This window comes from Zootermopsis nevadensis, unplaced genomic scaffold (assembly GCF_977971745.1).
Source record: "Zootermopsis nevadensis isolate Lab colony 2312 unplaced genomic scaffold, Znev_1.0 Znev_ptg000024l, whole genome shotgun sequence".
Classification (NCBI taxonomy): domain Eukaryota; kingdom Metazoa; phylum Arthropoda; class Insecta; order Blattodea; family Termopsidae; genus Zootermopsis; species Zootermopsis nevadensis.
Window position 1 is genome coordinate 19,935,468 of NW_028259156.1, and position 15,268 is coordinate 19,950,735.

A 15,268-nucleotide genomic window follows, 5' to 3' on the forward strand; every position below is an offset into this window, starting at 1 on the left:
TTAATCTAGAATATTATCACAACACCCACTGAATATATCAGAGGTGCACTCACTACACGCTACCCTTAACTGCTTGATGTTTTCAGTCTGTGTGTAGTTGTGTAAAACTCTGACGTATCACACTTCCCACCAATAGCAGCCCTTTAGTCCACTTGATAGTAAACATCCCCCCTGCACCGCCCCAGAAACGACTTCCCCCCGCAGGGCTTTTCTCCTGGTCTGCGGACAGTATGTAGAACTCCTTTTTGATATTTGCTCAGGTTCCCACGATCGCAACCCAGGATTCCCAGGATATTCCCCTGGATTCACCACATAATATTACCCATTCTCTACGACCATTTACAGTCTGAGGCTGACCCTCCGTCCCGCGATTTGGTTTCATTCGATTAAATCATTGAGTTTTCGCTGCTCGTAGTATTTTGGCTTTTAGTGTTTTATTACTGGACGTATAATTTTATCTGCCCCTTAGTCATCTCTGCCGACACGCGGTGGATGAGTTTTTTATCTTTGCCTTTCCCAGCATGCTCCGCGAAACTTGTTTCCTCCGAACAAGTTGAGTTTTTTCCGGTTGTCTCTCTCCTGCTCAGGTACAGTGCGGATGTACGCAGTCTTTACGTAAGTTGGGGCTTCAGTCGGCCATTTTGTTATTACGTCTCAGCTTGTGTTTGGTTTAATTATCGATTTGTTCGACAGCCAAAGAGTTGTTGAAGCTTTCGTGGTGGTAGTACGAGGCTCTAAAGAATGCAGGGGAATTCGTGATAATGAAAATACTAACCGATTTTCTCTAGAAATTACAAACGTCTTTGAGTTAGATTTTATTAACCCTTGCACCATTGAAAATGTAATCCTGGAATCTGAAGCGAAAATAATAATAAATTCTTATTGTGTGGATTTCCACCTCTTTTGCCATTCACTGTACGTGTAATGTAAGCACAAATCGATGAAAATTGTAATATTTATTATAATTGACTCCTGGATTTGACCTTATCATAATGAATACAGGTTTAACCAGGTCGGATAGATAACGACCCTGACTTATCGGCATTTCTGTCTGGCGGCTTTACAGGTGAATTACGTCGCTTTTCCATGGAGAAAGTGGAGTGGTAAAAGATCGTCTATATATTTTTCTCAAGGACTGTGACACGCACATGCGAGAGTACATGTGTCCTGTTGTGTGTCCCCGGGTGCTACGTCTTGTACAACGCGAACCCGCTTAAGTCATTCAAGGTGAGTTGCATGAAATATTCCGTCCTCTGAAGTAGAGAGTTCTGAAAGTACGTTGAGAGAAAAACTTATATTGCGTGCTGTTACCGATACAACGTGACTTGGCCTGCGTCACACAAGACAAGATGGCTGAAATGACGTTGCAACACTGAACTAAGTATTCTGAGATATTATTCTATTTTACGTTTTGATTGTTCTGTGATACTGCCCACGCATTCCGTCTCCTTCTAGGTCAGTGGTAACAACCACGTGACACTCGTTCAAGACTTGAGGTTTACGGAGCGGTGAGGATGACGGCCGCTTACACGACAACCCGAAAATTATATTACAGCAGCAGCGAACTAAGGACTCCGGTGAGTACAATGAGAAATTGTCAGATAATGCCCACTGATCGAGTTTCAGAGCGTACGTACAGAAGCGACGTAATTATAAATTCTTGTCATTATATCTGCTTTGAGGTGATTGGCGGAGCCCTCTTCACATTCACGGTGATTATGATATCATCATTCTTCATCGCCGTCGTGAACCTCTGAACCAGAAGATTTTTCCACGTCTCGCTCCTGGACGCTGCTCTGTGACGTCGTCTGGCTCGATACGTCTCAAACGATGAGGCACCAGCGAGCGATGGACTCGGGTGAGTACGGTGATGTATTATTTCAAGGTCGATTCAAAATTATAATGACTTTCGTAGATAGTGTTCTGTGGGAAATTAGAAATTAGTATGTTTCGACGGTAATGTAGTGTCTGAGTAAAGCCTGGTGTGCATGGATGGGATTTCGCGAAGGTACCGATATCGCCAAAATCAAAGAATGTTTGAAACCCCCTACGTACGGTAAGGAATCGAGTTCTTTTATGAGTTTGAAACAGAAAGGAAAAGTTACAGATCATTTGAGAATTGTTGATGGGAAAGATTGGAAAAGGAGAAAATGCAGACAATCGCAGAGACGTGATGGACACGCACACTTGCGGTATGAGACCAGTTTCTTGCGTCTCTCTTGATGTAAACATGTACGGCAGTCATCGTGTAGCTGACAGTCGTTTAACTGGTCAAAGCCTTTCTCTTCGTGTATAGACACAGAAATTTTAAAAACTGACTGGTCGTCCTTACTTCATTTCTGTTGGATAAATTTCGTAAGGAAATGCTGTTGGTGTAAGGTGGACCGAGTATTGCGTACGGAGTCTGTATTGATTTGGATTAGCCGTCTGCCAGGGACGCGACTGAGTAGGCGTCCTTTACGCGGTGATGGAATTAGACAGAGCTGCTAGAATGTAGCGCTGTATAGAGCAGAGGTTCCCAAAATATGGAGAAACTTTTTCAACATCCTTTGCTTGATTGAGGCAGTCATCAGAACGAAGTATCGTTCTGCGTTGTATCCCGAAGGATGGTGATGGGATACAGGAGCGTAGACCAAGAGGAAGTGCGTTGATATTCAAGTCCACTTGTAGCAACACAGTAGAGATATATATTGAATTAAAGCTACACCAGTTTACAGTATCTCGAGTCAGAAAACTATGAAGGCGTAATTTATAACAGTTATAATTACTCTTCGCTAATAAAAATTGCAGTTTTGTCGACTTTCAGTTTATTCTGTGTATAGTAATATAAAATATCGTCAAATTGAGTACCTGATCTATTTTCCTAATCAATGAAACTGAAGCTTTACAAGTGCAAGGAAACCGAAATTTGAGTCTATCTTGAGTCACTGCAGTCTGATTCACATCTCTAGATACTCTTTATACAAAAACACAGTTTAATATTAAGTCTCACCGCTACTAAATCTTCCGAAATAATTCATTCCCTTCCTAAGAGGGTTCATAACTTAACTTTTTGTGTGCTCTTTGAAATGAAAAAATAAGCATCATTAACCCCATGAAGCCGTAGGTCGTCTGAATTATATTTAAGAATCCAGTCCGTACCGCGAAGAAAAAACAACTCTTCGCCATTACGAAAATCAACTGGTTAACGCTGTTTAAGGAAATGATCGCTGTTTATTCCGAGAATCATAGAAAAGCCATAAATATAAAAGGCATCATAATTAAAGCACTTGGTACATACGTTGAAGTAAACTTTCAGAATTGAACTACTTGGTATTTAGTATTCTCTGTTGAAGGCTTAATGTACCGTTTACATGCCTTTTTCTTTATCAGTATTACTTCGCCCCACTCGCTTGTAAATAATCTTCTTGAATCTCTTTCCCTAAGTGTTTTCAAGTTCGGATTGTCTTACAGAGTGAGAAACGAAGTATTACGCCTGTCTAAATCATCAAGAAATATTATAGGACTGTTAACTTAGTTGAAGCATCTCTCTCTGTCTGTCTGTCTGTCTGTCTGTCTGTGTTTTTAATAAGTTCCGAAGATTAGGATGGGTTGACACTCAGGTTACAGTAAATTGGTTCATCGATTCTCGACAGATTCTGACGAATTTAGGACCGCGTTCAGGTGTGGGTTGCTCTAAAATCCAGCCTTTCCTCAGCTCGAATATTTGTTGCGCCATTGAACATTGTCTCGAGAATAATAGCAAAACTTGAAGAAGTCGCTGTTTCCAGCACTTCGTGTCCCATTTGATAGGTTGAACACGTGTACGTGTTCAGTACGAGAAAGAAATTGCTGCCGTGTTTGAAAACATGTTTTAAGCTGGAAGAAACCAGCAGATAGTCTCAATAAATGCACTGCGTGAATGGAATTCTTAGGAATATTACACATTCTCCAACTTTGTCGCATTGCTCATATCACGTGTAACCATGGATTAAATTCCTTGTAGAATCGAATTCAGACAAATAATTATCTTTTTCTGTTATTTCGTGTCATGAACTGTTGACCTTGGTTGAAAGAGTGCGTCTTAATGCACTTCCATAAAATTCTCCGCTGTTCGTGGAGACGCCGTCAAAAATTTATGCAGTACTTGAAAGAATTGGTACAATGGCGGCGTGACCTGTTGATTTGACCCTAGGGATCCGTGTAATGTTTGCCCAAGTGCATGGTAACAAATTAAACATGTCTGTGCGCACGGGCGTAATATCGAAAGTCAATTTTGGAGCTACCTGCCTTGTCGAATGCCTAATCCATTCAGAAATTTTTTCCTAGATGCATGCAAGTTTAAATTTATGGATATTCTTAATCGTGGCTTTGTACTTTTAATACATAAATTAATAACGAGGGTCAAAGCTGATAGTACCAATGGAAGGTAACAGATAGTGACATACAGTTAATATCGAATTTGACGAAAATCGGTCTGTGTAATGTTAGTAGTACGTGTTAGAAACGAAGAGTATTGACTGCGAATGGTTGTTTGGAAATGGGGGCCACGTTTTGACCTTAAGGTCGTATCGCAAGGCCGGTATCCATCCGATATTGCAGCAAGCTTCTGGTAACGTCGGACACCATCGTACATATACGTGCGTTCGACTGTGAGTTATACAGTAGCTGTGCATGGTCCCAGATCAAAATAACCCTTTAAAGCAAATATTATTATTATTATTATTATATGTCCAAATTTCTGTAATAATCAGTGAGACTTTAATTTATATTTTTATCGTATGCGTGTATGGCATTATTAATTATTTTAGAAAGAATTTATTTTATTGAAATGACACCAGATGCCGTACAACTTTTTTTTTAAATTTTACATGCTTTGCCATCGATATGACCATCAAAGGTAGTCTTGCGAATTTCTGAGGTGGGAGTTAGAAGCTAACAATAGGCTCAGCCAGTCAAATTATCCGCCTTGAATGGAAAGTTCAGCGTAGTGTTCACAAAATCCCGTCACTGGTGTCTTTCCTGAGCTATATTAATCCATTTCGCAAACTTGAAAAGTATTTCCGTAAGAACAATTTTAATATTATCCTCCCAGTTACACCTAATGTTGTAGAATGTAACATTAATGCTCACCAATCTTTAGCCCTGAGGATGGAAGAAATATGTTCCTCGGAAATATTTGTTACTCGACATGATACTTGAACGAATAATATCTGATTTCTTTAAATCCGGGTTGTATGAGTCATTACATCCAGACTCTATATCCTCTGCAATATGTCAATTTTAAAAGAGATTATGCTTGTTTAATGTTTCACGGACTAATCACATTTCTGTTCCTTGTTTGAGTCTCTCATATCTTTGTAAACTTTTCCGCATAAAATGATTATTATCCAATTTCTTTTAAATCGAATATTGAAAAATTACACCCGTATCTGTTTTGTCAGAGCATGGGATTATGAACGTGTGGACGTCATTCTCTGTTCCGTAATACTTCGTTACTGGTCAGATGTTTACAGCAGGTCGCAGTAACCCCGTACCCGTTTAACCGTTGAGCACACTGGCTAGAACCTGGTGCTGTTGGAATGTCTTGGTGTAGATAGAAATCACTGTCTTCCTTTGATGTAATGGTCCCTCATCGCGCACGTAGTCTGTTAGGGTTAGTTCCACAGATCAGGAGTGTTGGGTAAGTAAACATACAAGAAATAAATATTGAGTTGTCCTACTCGATAGGTTTCGGGTTCGAATCTCTCCCCGTCGACAGACAATCGTTAGAGATCTTTCTCGTGATTTTTAGTATACTGAAGCATATTTTAAGACACATTAAATGTAGACAGCTATCGCTTTATTCAATGTAATTTGAAGTTCATCTTTTAGAAGAATCCTGCCATTTTATGGGGTATAACGGACAAAATTTTAAGACTAATAAATTGCCCGCTAAGAATGACGGCAAAAATGTAAAGTAGTAAACAATAATAATCATAATAATTATCCGATTAGACCCAACATCTCTTAGCAGCGTTACCATGGCAACGGTTATTTATAAATGTTATCCCGTAAGGTCCAAAATCACTTGGGAGCAAATAATCATAACCGAAGAATGTTTTATGAATGTCTTTTGTGATGTTGCGTCATCACAAGGGCCCACCATCATCGCTGTTATGATGGAGGTAGCAATATCACTTCCTAAACGTCGGTAAACTTAATCATCACAATCACCACAGTGAGAACAGGAGATAACAATTTACGCGCAGATTGAAGATGTAAGGCCGAGGCGTAGTGTCGGGACAGATAATACCCGCATCCCCCCCCCCCCCCCCAAGCTGCTTTTAATGAGTGCTTTTTCTATAATTAGTCTAGCATTTCAGAAAAGAGTGTGTTGTGTTTAGGAGATAACTTTCAACCAAGCTGTTTGTATGTTCTAATCAAAATAACGTTGACCATGAATTTAGAATCTTTTGTCTTCTAGCCTGATAAATAAAAGTTGTAAATATTAATGAACAACACACTGTTATGTTTAAATTTGGTTTGCTATCATCGTAATTAATGTTAATAAACTGTTAAATGACGTCCTATGAAATGAATAGCAGTACATTGCCACGTTAAAATAAGTTTTGATAAACGTTCAACGCTGAAAACAATTAAATCTACCATGTACTTCAATTTTCAGTAAATCTAATTTTAAAACCGCAAAGTGTATTAATGGATTTCGTATAATTCCGAAAATAATATTTTTTTCGTAAACAGCATTAACCAACTGATGTTTGTAAAGGAGAAGGATGGTATTTGCTTAGAGGTATGGTCACGTGAGATCGTCGATGACACCAACGTTTCCCAGAAAGATAATGTGTCGATTCTCACATCTTCAGTCCTGAATTCTGATAGAGTTTGTTTCTGAGAAACTTTGGAATTTAGCAACAAGTCTACACGTCACCAAAGCTTATAAGAACATAATTATCCTCATCGCCTTAAAACTCTCAAATCTGAGATAGAAAGAGTATTTTACCAGGACGCTGGCATCTACGTAGGAGTCCACATGGCGCCAAAACCCATATTTACATCCGTGCACTTGCGACCTTCTGCCAAAAGGGACCAAGGGAGACTCTCAGAACCAAAATACTACATGTCAGCTTGCAGTTTATATATTGATTTGAATGTTTTATTACGATCTGCACTGAAGATCGTTGCAGGATTTTGGAACGTGATTTATATTCAAATGTGGTGTCTTGAGAATGTAACAAGAGCTTATATCCGAGTTCCCTTTCTTATTTAGCTTTCCCGAAATATCATCTTAATATAAATGTGCTTTTGTATCGTGTTGCCGGTTTAATTTAAAGCCGCCATGGACAATCTAGAAGATGCAGACGTCATGCCTGAAATTATGTTCCGGCATCGAACTCGAAATTTATGTGAGTAAGCTGAGATATTATTTTCTGCTATACATAATTTGTTCTGGAATTTTCCCACCCACTTTCAACCAGAACTCTCATTGCCAACATAATAAATGCCAGTTTGCTCTTTAACTATCGAATTGTACAATATTTTACCAAATCTCACTCCAGGATTCTGGAAGCCGGTTCATTCGAACACCTTGGGTGTTGGAAATGTAACACGTAGATTAAACCGAACTTCTTTATATTTGTCTATCCTCATTTTATGGTTTTGAAGGTCATCATCTTAATGTCCATGTCCTTGCATCCACTTGCAGGTTTCAACAGTAGCCGTCATGGACCGTGTGGTTTTGTAGCTGGTGCATCCAAAAGCTGCTAATTTTGAGCTCAAAGACTTATGAGAATATACTGGCAAAAATTATTCCTAGGTTTCCGAAAGCTTCTTTTTTTCCTTTTTCATGGCAGATGATATGGGAGATTATTCGAAATCCTGGAAGAATTAAATTATATACTTCTGGATGTCCAAAAAAATCAAATTCTTCTGTTATATTTCAATTATTCTAATATCTCGCACTCATCGTGTGCCAGAGATCTCAGAACCAACGTGCTTGACTCCAGATTGATATTTCAGTATAGAATCGAGTAATTTATTACTACCAACACTAATGTTTACTGAGGGATATTGGGAGCTGTCTTATTTTTGCATCTGGAATTTTGGAAAATTAACACAAATTTAAAAACCAGTGACAATGATATATATATATATTTACTTGTTTTCCAGAATATGCTTGTATCCTGCAGCCGTCATGTACCGCCAGGTGGTGTATCCGGTACTTCCAGACGCTACTTACATCATCCAACAGGAGCTGCGTGATATGATGTGGCAGTACTGAGTTCGAAACTCATGGACTACTATTTTCAATTACCTTCCGATACTGCCCATCAGTTCAATTTCAGTGCCCGTAAATATCGGCATATCTTTTGAAATCATTGGTCTGACTCTTTTTGCAATTCAAAATGGTCTGAAAGAAGGAGATGCTTCGTCGGCTTCTAGGTCAGCAGTAACAACCACGTGACATTTAATTAAGGTTTCCGCGGCGGTCAGGATAATCGTGAAGTCTGTTACGCCATTCAACACGAGACGCCGAAAATGGACTCGTGTGAGTACAATGAGAAATTATATTCTATTAATATGAATAATATGGAGCTTCAGACCCTACATATAAATTCTTGTCATTATATGGGACATTCTGTCTGGTTTCAGGGGAAAGGCATCGGCGTCAGATTTGAGGTTTTCCACTAGCAAGTGAATCTTCGTGGTTCCGAAACTCAGAGCAGGATCTTCATGGCATTTTCACCCGCGCGGTTGTGTCCTGTTGCGTCTACACGCTCCGGGGTACCCGGAGTTCCGCAGTCCCGCAGTCGCTTCCACCCTGACGCTGCACTCTTGTCGTGTTTTATTGACAACTTTACGTCGGCGGTCATCTCTCCGGCATATTTCGTTTCTACCATCTTTGCTGGTGAGTGAAACGAATTACTTTAATTTTAAATTAACACAAGACTAACGTCTGGGGTGCAGGGGTTAAACTCCTTCCAATGTTCCTTAATTTTGAGTCTCCAATTAATATTTTGCTTGTTTCCATCCCTTGAGCAAAATGAATCCAGATTCTTTCTGTTTACTCTTTTTCTTCTTTCTTTTCTTCTTTTTCGCCTTCTTCCTACCCTCAGAGGATAGACGGGTTAGAGTAGAGTTGTAGCTGCATGCATTCTTAACCACTAACAACATCATCGACCCTGCAGTCCAGCCGCTGCGCTGCAACGGAATATCAGCGGAATCCAGCAAAGACGCAGTTAGTTTGCCCACAATATTAGAAATGTTGAGGAATAAATCACAGACCATGCGTTAAGTTGCAGTGGTGGGCTTCGGAAATTCACGTAGAAGATTTCCGGATTTTGAAAAGTGGGGATTTTCTCTTTTGATGATCTGAGTAACGGCTAGCTTTTCAAGTTAAGTAATTTTGAGGCGACTTAAGCGTCTGCTAACACAAACTATAAAGCGGGGAAGATTTTCAATTTGGAAAATTTCATGGGGCTGAAAACTACATTATCGTTGTTTATTTACATAGCTTTGCCCTTAGATTACAATCATATTGCAGGACAGACGTACAGTCCAAATTTGACCACCTCTGACGTAGACAAAGTTCATTCAGTGAAAGTGATTGAGAAATGATTGAAATTTTGTAATATCGTAGGCATCGGTACTAGGACATTAAAGTGTGGATTGATGGGAGATTGACACTGAAATTAGGGACGAGACGTAGTGGACAACGAAATCACATGCAAATAAAGTGTGAATAAAATAATACAGGCTTTTTGAAGCCGAAATAAGTGAAACGTCAGACGCTGAGATTTTAAATGAAGTTTTCAGATTGTTATATATTCAAGATGTTATTTAATAAATAAATAAATAAATAACTTGTACTTTTATTTTTTCCGATTGTAGAAACATCGAAAACTGTAACACTTGCTTGTATACCTCTGTTTTCATCTCCCTTTATAACAGGTAGAAGAACGACATATGTCACTATTTCGTCTTTAAATTTTCGCACATGAGTTGACTTCCAATGAGATCAGATTTTAACAGCAGCTAAAATTTCCAAGACTTGTTACATTATAATTATTAATTATATAGTAGCGTACTAGCAAATTAAAGTGTGCATTGATGACAAACCAAAAGTTCTCAATTGGATTTAAATGCTAGCGAGTTTGGTGGCAAAAATACAACTTTGCATCCGACACTTTCTATTAATTCCCTTGTTCTTTCAGACTTATGAAAGCTCGCATTGCCAAGAATGAGTGATTCAGAAATAAAGTAGGAACCAAGTCATTTGCAAATAATGTCGCTCATATTATAAATCAAATAATACAGAAGTTATAGAGAGCCCCCCCCCCCCCCAAAAAAAAGACGTCAACTCAAATTGTTCATTGCTTTGTGGATGGAGGTAGCGCGTAGCTCTGAAACGTGAGTGAACTTGTAGCAGACGACACGAGAAACAACGGACGATTGCCATGTCCAGCGACGACGTCATCTGAGAAGTCTCCAGTTCATCGCTGGTGGGTGAAATTTATCTCTTCAATGTTGCAGTAGTCGTAGTAGTTTGTAGCTTAGTTTTTGCCAGTATCCCGTAGTTGAGAGGTTTTATCTAATGAAGTCCTTATTTCCATCCTTGAAGGAAAACGAATTGCAAATCTTCATCTTCTCGTTCTTTCTCATCATCTTATTACTTACACGTGATAGACTAATTTCTTTTTAAAGATAAGTTGCGTCCGTGTTTAATTACGCACTACGGCATGAAGGCGTATGGGTTATTGAAGGTTTAGGTACGTGCATCTTTAACAGCTAGCTAGATGGAGATACGTGGACAGCATCACGTTCCAGTCGGTTTTACCCGAAGGAAAAATTCACGGTATCTTCTGTGTATATTATTGAATTGGACCGAACTTGATTGTGAAGGGATAGGAATCTCTGCCGCTGTCGGTAGTTGAACCGCGGACTTGCAGATTGTCCCGAAATAAAATATTAATCGTGGTAAAAATCGGAGATGACTTAGAAATTACAAGTGAATACGGATTTTGAGTCTGAAAACCCGAAGGGAAGACATAAAATTGGATGTGAAGATAATATAATGTATATTAACAGCTGCTGTGAACATGGGAATGAACATCGGTAGACATAATTTGTAGATTTATGTCTAATATAGTTTAATTTTACATTTTTGACAAGTATGTAGTGAAGGAGGACAATTATGGGAGTCGTGTCAGATACTAATCAGGTATGTTGAACTCGACGCCGAAAACACGCGGTTTACGTCGTGCAAGACACGGCTTACTTATGCGTCGCGTTTGTAGAATCGCAGTCAATACAGGTCGACTGGGGGAATGCCTCACGCGTCATCGTCAGTGGCTTACGTCGTACTAAGCGGGTTACAGACAGACGTAATTTTTAACATTCAGGGATATTGTAGAACTCTCGAATTTGTGACTATTTACAAACGTAAGTATCTGGCGATGTAAAAATGTTCTGTTTCTGCGTGCTCAGTTTTCGTCATGATGTGGACGTCGGTAAACAGGTCCCCCGAGGACGACTGTCGTTGAAAGGAAATCGCTGTAGAAAAAAATTGAATCGATATTAATTCGTAGAATCGAACTTGGGCTGTGAAGGTGATGAACCGGATTTTATTAACAGAGCGACCACGAGTTAATTGCTATTAATAAGCACGGTAAGGACAGTAATTTGAAGACAATGGTTAATGAGTTGTAGCTTCGCACTTTGTACTGTCAGCATCAGGGAGAGGAGAGGTAGGTCAGGGTGTCGATGACGCACATGTGAGATGACAGATGCATAGACATTTTTAGTCGAATAATTATGTTTAGATCATAATGCAAGTTCAAGAATAGCACGGAAAGAAGTGAAATGTGTTCACTTTTGTCTTGGTAGGGCTCGGATAATAACGCAGACTTTTAAAGGAACGTATCGAATTCGGTAGAAAATGTTTTCTTCGTAACTGAAATCTAGAAAAATTTATACGTTAAGTGTTTGGGATGTCAAATGAATACAACCCATTCCGTGAATGAGTTTTGGATCTTAGGCGTACGTGATTGTGTTCAGGTGCCAGGCGCTCAGACAATGAACGTCCGTTGTCGTTTTTTAAAACACCGAGCTTTCGTAGTCACTGCTTTTACAAAATCAAGACGATCGTCATCAAGATAGAGGACATAAATTTTAATTCAACATTGTCAGTTTGATTTTCAAGGTGAATTAAATATTTTTGAAAAATATGTTGTATGCATTTTCCACGGTCGTATGTTCTTGTCATCAGGATTGTTTTGCTCGTGCTAATAATATCTGGGGGCAGATTAAAAAATAATTACTTTTATCTCAAGTACTTTGTGTCTAAAGCAAGGATAGCCATGGCCAAGGCAGCTTTCGTCAAGAAGAGGATACTTCTCACTAGGAAGTTGGGCTTGGAGATGAAGAAGAAACTAGTGAAGTGTTACGTATGGAGCAGAGACTTGGGCACTCAAGAAGAAGGAACAGAAATACCTGGAGAGTTTTGAAATGTGGTGTTGGAGAAGAATAGAGAAGATGAGGTGGACGGATCGAGTGACCAACGAAGAAGTATTGAGGAGAGTCGACGAGCAAAGAAACATTCTGCAGGCGATTACACGAAGGAAAGCTAACTGGCTGGGACATATTATGAAAAGGAATGGGTTACTGAGTGATATCATCGAAGGCCAGGTTGAAGGAAAGAGAGGACTAGGAAGAAGATTGATACAGCTAACCGACGACCTTAAACAAGGAAAGAAGATGACGTTCCAGGAATTAAAGCGAGAAGCCGAGAATAGGGACAACTGGAGAGCTCTGTTTGGGCAGAGCAATGGACCTGTCGTAAGACAGAACACTGAATAATAATAATAATAATAATAATAATAATAACAACTTTGTGTCTGTTAGGTCCACATGTTCTGGTTGGGATCCTACTGAAAATTGTCTGTAATGTTTCGTGAGATAAGGCACGTGTTTGTTAGTCCTCGACGAAGCAACGAAGCTCAAGTTGAAGACGCATTGTCATTTGTCCGCGTTCGGTATATTTATTCGTAGGTAATAACCTTATGAGCTGAAGTGAATGGTAACTAAGTTCTTTGAAATGGCATCCTCGTTCCCATGCTCACAAGAGGCCTCATGAAGAATGAAATGCGTGTCTTCCGATAACAGTCGCGTAAGATTGATATTAATATTATCCTTGCATCTGCTCAAAGTTTTCGTATTGGTATTGGAACCGGTCGAATATGGCAGCTCGACGTAATGTGAGATAACTGCGAGTTACGTTTTGTTCCATTCGCGTATGGCATTTTATGTACGTGTTATTCTGTAGAGCTATTAGGAACTTGGCCGATGTCGGAATTTTGTTAAGAGAGCTTTGAATCACGTGTTGTTTACGGTGAATGAATTACGAGCGAGAGATAGTCGTTAGGTTTTTCGGTCGTTTGAATCTTAGAAGGTGCGGGAGTATGCAAGATGAGCAGCCTGACGGAGGGTAACATTTCCGTCCAGCCTTAGGAAGCAAAAGTTTATTTAGATCTGGGTTTTCGCATATGCCGTACATGTTTAGATAAGTAGTGAGAAAATATGGCATTTTGTGAATTACTTATTTCCTGAATGTGTTGTAGTAGGGCTCAAGGTAGCAATCTGCAACGAGTCCCGGTGGCAAAGCGCTTGATACTGGAAGGTGATGATGTTGATTGGGTCGTTCTTTCGTATGCGATTACCGCGTTTTGGGCTCATGGTTTGTTTCATGGATATCATGAGAGACAGGTCGTTATTGTTGTGTGTGTGTGCGCGCGCCGTGTACTTGGTACAAAAATTCGAAAGTTCGGTTGTGTTTCTATGCTTGATGTAAAAGAAAAGTAATTTCTTACCTTGTAAGATGTGGATTATGTACATTTTTGAAGCTGAAAGTCCATTATTTTTATGATAGACGTGTAAAGGTGACGGCCCCTGCGGGTAGGGCGCGTTGCATCGCATGTATGAGTAGGAGCTATACTTTTTTCGTATGACATAATAATTTTTTGGCTACTAAACAAGTTCATCCTAAACACTTGAGTATGTGTGGAATACATTTTTGGTTTAAATATTTTAATTTCGTTAGTTAGAGAAAGAAGCTAATTATATTGTTAATATGATATGAATACAAATACTCATTAGATATGGGGATTAGGTATTTTTAGAATTAGCTTGGAGGATGTAGGGAAATTCGATCCTTAGTCATACAGCATCTGACGACAGACGGTTGTTCACTCAGGCCACAGAATAGTAGGAGTATAAAAGATTATCAGGCCGGCTTTAGATATCTCGGTTTCTCTACCTATAAAATCTATCTCTTTTATCTATCTGCATGTCTCTCTCTCTATCTCTATCTATCTATCTATCTATCTATCTATCTGTCTGTCGGTCTGCCTGCCTAACTATATATCTATCCATCCGTTCATGTATTTACCAATCTATGCATCCATACGAAGATTAACCCAAACACGCACCCACCCACATCATGCATGTTTTGTAGCTCGTATTTTGTTGGTTAAGACAAAAATATGTCACATGACACAGACAATTATTGATATTTCAAATGGCAATTTATTGTGTCTTATGCTAGTGTATGATGATGTATTCTGTTCCATGCCATGGTGTGTTGTATGCAAGTGTGCGTTGTTATTTATACTTTATTAAGATGAATTCCATAAGACAAGGAATGGATATATTTAGCGATGACTTACGAGATTCACCCGAGACACTACCTCGTAAAAGCCAAGGCAGGTGTGCGTTTAGTGATGACATACGAGATTTGCACAAGACAGTAGTACGACTTCGAAGACAAGGCGCGGGTTCATTTAGTGATGACTTACGAGATTCACCCGAGACACAATCACTTCTAAGATAAGGCAGGCGGATATTCACCGGTGACGTACGTGATACCCACAAGACTCTTGTACTTGGAGGGGAAAGCAGGGATACATTTAGCGATGTACGAGATTCACACACGGCAGTACCACTCTCAAGACACGGCAAGAGTATAATACATTTACCTGTGACGTACGGGATTCACACAAGACACAAACACTTTAGAAAAGATTTTTAGGATTGTCGCAGTTACATACGATGTCTATTATTCAGTGAAGATTTAACCACTATAGAAAACATGTGGCATGGGCGCAGTTATACACGATGTGCATGATTCACTGCAATCACTACTTTTGTGAGGTATTTCGCGTAGATACAGTACGAGTTCCCAGACACATGCAGTAGGTATAGTTAGCAATGATGTACATGACTCATCTAAGAC

General features: G+C 39.4%; 2 long non-coding RNA genes across 2 annotated transcripts in view; both read left to right on the plus strand.

Annotated features, from left to right (window-relative positions):
• Positions 1-521: 521 nt before the first annotated feature.
• LOC147872835 (uncharacterized) overlaps positions 522-15,268 on the plus strand; it is a 180,936-nt gene continuing 166,189 nt past the window's right edge. Inside the window, exons 1-4 of the long non-coding RNA XR_015536978.1 lie at positions 522-615; positions 1,067-1,858; positions 8,149-8,527; positions 8,632-8,887. This is a non-coding gene — a long non-coding RNA (uncharacterized LOC147872835). The remainder of the gene's footprint in view (positions 616-1,066; positions 1,859-8,148; positions 8,528-8,631; positions 8,888-15,268) is intronic.
• LOC147872836 (uncharacterized) lies at positions 1,872-7,768 on the plus strand. The gene is made up of 2 exons (XR_015536979.1): positions 1,872-7,385; positions 7,685-7,768. It is a non-coding gene; the product is annotated as an uncharacterized LOC147872836 (long non-coding RNA).